This window comes from Vanessa tameamea, chromosome 10 (assembly GCF_037043105.1).
Source record: "Vanessa tameamea isolate UH-Manoa-2023 chromosome 10, ilVanTame1 primary haplotype, whole genome shotgun sequence".
Lineage (NCBI taxonomy): Eukaryota > Metazoa > Arthropoda > Insecta > Lepidoptera > Nymphalidae > Vanessa > Vanessa tameamea.
The window spans coordinates 7823411-7828780 of NC_087318.1; positions in this window are offsets into that span (position 1 = coordinate 7823411).

Consider the following 5370-nt stretch of genomic DNA (forward strand, 5'->3'; position numbering starts at 1 on the left):
TTGTGTTGTTTATTATCGCTATTAATATCATAATTTTTCTAAATACATAATTAATTTATATGCATAAAATAATATGGCCTTAAGAATAATCTGTTTATGGTTCAAGTACTTCTCCGTCGAGTCGACACACGTTTTTTTTATTCTCTTCTACACACAAAAGTTTGTACTATAATCGAACATCGGGGAATTTTTGAGGGTTGAAGAAAGCTTACCTTATTTTAATATTTTATTTTAATACAGTTAGGTAATTTTCGGAATTATGATTTGGATAAATTACATTTCTTAGCACCTTTCACCATTACAATTTGAACCATTGTAGCCGTTAGGGTTGTTCCGTTGTTCTCGAAAAATACAAATTGGATTTAATAAAATATGTGGCCCGTTTTTTTCTCAATATAGTTCTTAATATAGTTTTCTCAATATATTGAGAAAACTAAGAAATGCTATAGTATTGCCAAATAGAACAGGGATGTGGGAAGGACCAGGGATATAAATATCCAGTCACAAAATCCAGTTTGATATTAACTACTTGTTAATATACTTGTATATACTACTGAATATCTTTTTCTTACCTGAACCAACATAAATTAATGTTCATGTGCTGATTTGTACTTATAAAAATTATCTCATGCTCAGTTATGAAGGAAAACATCGTGAGGCTATTGAAGCACAGAAATTCACATACGGTAGCCCACTACTCGTAACGTTGTGTCGGATGACAATCTGCCACATGTCTACCGACCCGCACTGGGTAGTGCGATGGGATAAGCTCTAGCGTTCTCCTTAGAACGAGGAGAAGGTTTAGATTTTATCTTTACCTTATAATCAGGGTTGCAACTTTTAACATTTTTTTTAGCAGGTCAGTAAAAAATGCAGCCATTATTATATGTTTTACGGTTTGTGAATGTCTGTGCTTACAGTACATAAGCAAAACTAAATTAGCAAGTTATATTGTCAGACTTGGGGATTTTTATTTACCTATTTTATTTTCATCAATTTCCTTACTACATTTATATAATTTATCATTGCACATTTCTGAAAACTTCGAATAAAATTTATTTTTATCTAGCTGTCAAGATTATGAATTGAATTGGATTAATAAATCCTGCATACACGGAAATGTTTTGCTTTTTGATTCAGATTAAAGGGAAGACCCGTTATCAAAGATATTAAGGATACATTTATATTATCTTGAAAAATAAGTTTTTGCACGGGTTCTACGAAGCAACTTTCTGTTTTTGAAATATAGGTCTAATTTAATCTGGTAACAGATGCTTTTAAAAGAAGCATTTGTAGACCTGGCATTTAAATTTAGAGTCAAAAAAATGTTTTTTTTTTTTTTTTATAATAAGCTTAGATAAAACTATATATAGGGTTATTGGTAATTCGACGTATTCCCGTTAGGAGGTAATAGGGGTGACTATTTGCAATAATTTTAACCCCCATATGCATGATGCAAAAGTGAAGCATTTTTGAGTTATCGCCTTTTTTAGATTTTTTCAAAATAAGTCAAAAATGCAACTTCAAAAATTCATTTAAAAAAAAATATCAATTAAAATCTACTTTTTTCTTCTGATTTATAAAATCGATTAAACACTGGATTTTACAATATTTAAACAATAATTATCGGTTCAAATTTAAAAATGCGAGACGGCAAACGATATTTTATTTTTTTCACTCAAATATGCACGAAAAACAAAAAAATCATTATGAAACTTGTTCTGCAGATTTTTTTAAAAACATAATGGTTTACTTAGCTTTCCGAAAATGTATAAAAACTAGGAATTTATTTCAAAGCAACCGAAATAAAATGATCAGAAAGGACGCTGGTGGAAATTCGTATTCGAACATGACCGAATTCGTACTAAAGGTCGCTCTTTAAAATTCCAATAAAATTGATTTAAAATAATAACCAATGTAAAAAAACTTACTTATTTACTTAACTTACTTACTTAATACAAATTTAAAATAAAATTTAGATTCATAAACAGTTCAGTAGCTAAGTTTGCTGATCCATGTATTCCACTTAAGGCTGATCTACATTAAGATACGTAGGCCCGTCTTCAAATAACCTTAATTGTTATAGGTACATGTACTTTGGACATCGTTGGTTGTGCTGTCTGGCTGACTATGACGACGAGCGAGAATGCATAAAAGCGCGTAGCAGATCATGAAAATGCGAAGGACATATAAAAGTAGCTTGAAGGGAAGCTTTTATCCTCTGTTAAAAATGTCTTTTATACCATTGAAGTCGCGCTTAGATGAATGCGCTTCCTGGTATGCTGGATGAAAATATATTTAAATGAACAAAAACAGCATTAAATTTATTACGAGTATAAAAACCATACTTTACCTTATAAACCTGCTCGACAGTTAGTTACAGTTAACTTTACCACGCCTGTGAGAGTAGTATGAGTATGGTGTTCAACATTATTTTATTTTTGTGTTTTATTGTTTTTTGCCTAGTTAAAAGTATAAAAAAAACGTATTGCAATGTAATTGTTTGATTTTTGTTGAATTTTATATGCCATTTTTATTTTTATCGGCGAGGGACATCTTAGAGCACTGTGTTAATAAATATATGTATATACAACGTCTATTTTGAAAATAAAACTAATTGTTTTATCTTCGAAGTTAACAAGAATAATTGCATTTCGCTCGAGATTATTTCATAATGCAAAAACATATATCAATAATACTCCTATGAATAAATATGACGTTTAAATTTATAATTAAGGAAATCAAAATCACTCTCATTGTCACAAAAATATGTTTTTTTTTTAATAAACGAGTTATTTTATCTGATCTGATAATTTAGATCCGCAATCGTTATAAACCATCAGAAATATTCAGACAGTCTTACGATGATTAGAATCAGCAATTAGTCGCTTACTTTTATAATTTTATGTTGACTTTATAATCACCATTGAATATTTTCGAGTCAAGCTAATTTATTAACTTTATCTGAAAGGCTGGTTAATACCAGTGTCATGAAGAAATATGTAGATTGTAGGTAGATTAAATAAACATAATCTTCAAGTAAGTAGTGGGATCCTCAAGCAAATAGATTATACTATCAGTACTTGTTTAGCTAATTTTTACTTCAGTTACAATTCTCACTGTTGAAAAATTACTTCGGGAGTCTCAGAATTCGTATATTGACTCAATTTTGTTCCATATTTTGAAAGCCGTTTCAAATTTCCATCAGTTTTTATAATAAAAACTTTAGATTTTTTTATGTTTTTTATAATATAATTTTTATAATATATATTGCGAAATAATCTTATGACAGAATAATGCTATATAAAGTTTTAGGGAATAACTCTAGCCTACAACACGGTGCTGTGTCATAGGATGTCATCATTAATTATATCACATTATTATTACATATAATTATTGTAACCGAAATTATTTATTTTAATATTAAATTATTGTTTTAATTAATTGTTTAACAATTTGTTAATATTTTATTAATTATTTTATTTGGCATAATATTTAAGACTGGCATACGTATATTTCATATTATCATTTATTATAATATTTCTTTTTTTTTAAAGATAGAGCTGTCACGAGAAATAATTAGATGATTGCGAGGGATTGAAAGAAATATATTCGTTGTAAAATTATAATCAAGCTTGAATTTATTTTGTCATAAATCTAATACTTAAGATTTAGGTGTAGCATTCGTTGTAAAAAAATCTCTTTTACCATATTTCTTAAATTTAATTAAAAATATTTCAATTTAAAATGCTTTTTAAATAATATTGAAGTAACAATTTGTTTTACAGAACTAATGTTACTAATGTTCGTAGCCTACAAGATAAGCCAAGATATTTTTATAAATGAGCATGGAAAATGTGTCAATACTTAAAAGATAACTGGGGTTTCATATCTTATATAACTGGAATCCAATTCAATGGTGAACTGGGATAAACTTCCGTTTAGCTCATACTTTCGATTGATTTGAATTTTATATATGTATAAACGAATGTTATATTTTACATACGTATTTCAACACATTGATAACGAATATGCTAGTCAAAATACTGGCAAAGTTCAAAATATCTGAGGAATTTTATTATTGAAACGGATACCTCTCCCCAAGAAGGATTTATTGACTTTGTGGAGTCGAAAACTTGGGTATATAAGCTTATTTTTACGTCTCGTGTACATACAATGATAATCACTAATTTTATGAAAGTCATCAATGTTTCTGTGACTATATATATTGTAAATATATTTTGACGCAACAGGGAATATTCTTACTTTATTAAAAACATCCCGCTAGTCTCCCCTCTAGCTTCAAAATTGCTCTCTTTTGTAAAATAAAAACGGATTCAGATTCAATATCTAAGTATATCAGACCATCGGAGTAAATATAATGACAAATTATTGCTAGCTTTATATTTTGTCACGTTTTCAACAGTAATTAATTCGATTTTTAGACTGTATTTTATTAATTACGCTTATTAACATAATTATAAATAAACTAATAAGTATAAAAGGATATCATTCAAAGATTTAACTTTTTTTCACTTTATGGGTTGTAAGAAATAGAATATACAGGATTTAAATTAAAATAAACAACGAAAAAAAATCTCGTTTAACAACAACAAGCAAAATTGGTTTTATTAAAATCGTTTGTCTTACAATGAACGTACATACATACAACAAAATCTAGTTAGGTTTTAAATTGTAAAAACTTGTCAAAGTTTCTTGATATAATATATTTATATATTTAATATATAATTAACCATTCAATGCAAATCTACATATATAATAACTCTATTTAAAATATATATATATATATATATATATAGTTGTGTGTACATTCTTTATAAATAGAAAAAAATATTTTAACTGGCAATGCCTGCTAATTTATTTTTTAAAATGCTAAATGTCTTTTTATCTTAAATCAAATTATATTTAAAAAATAAAATTGAAATAATTTTATGTAATTGTGAATTTTAGAAAGTATAACATTACTTTAAAATATTGAAGACACGCTAAAATAGCAACAATATATTTATTACAATTAAGTAATTTACATTTACAAAACTTACACTTAATTCAAAATTACAAAAATATTTACACCATTTGCGCATTAATACATCTAAACTATATTTAACAAAGATGTGTAGAGAAAAACATTTTCTAATAATTAATATTAAAGGAAAAATAAATGAATAATAAGCGTTAAAAATAAATTTGTTAATTATCACTTTTTTTTAATAGTGTTCATCTGTACAGAAACATATTTTGCTTAAAACATCCAGTTTTATTTTTTAAAGACATTATGTTATTATATTTATTTTACTCCGTTTTAACCAAACATCATAATTTTTATTTAATGTTTTAATTTAAATGGAA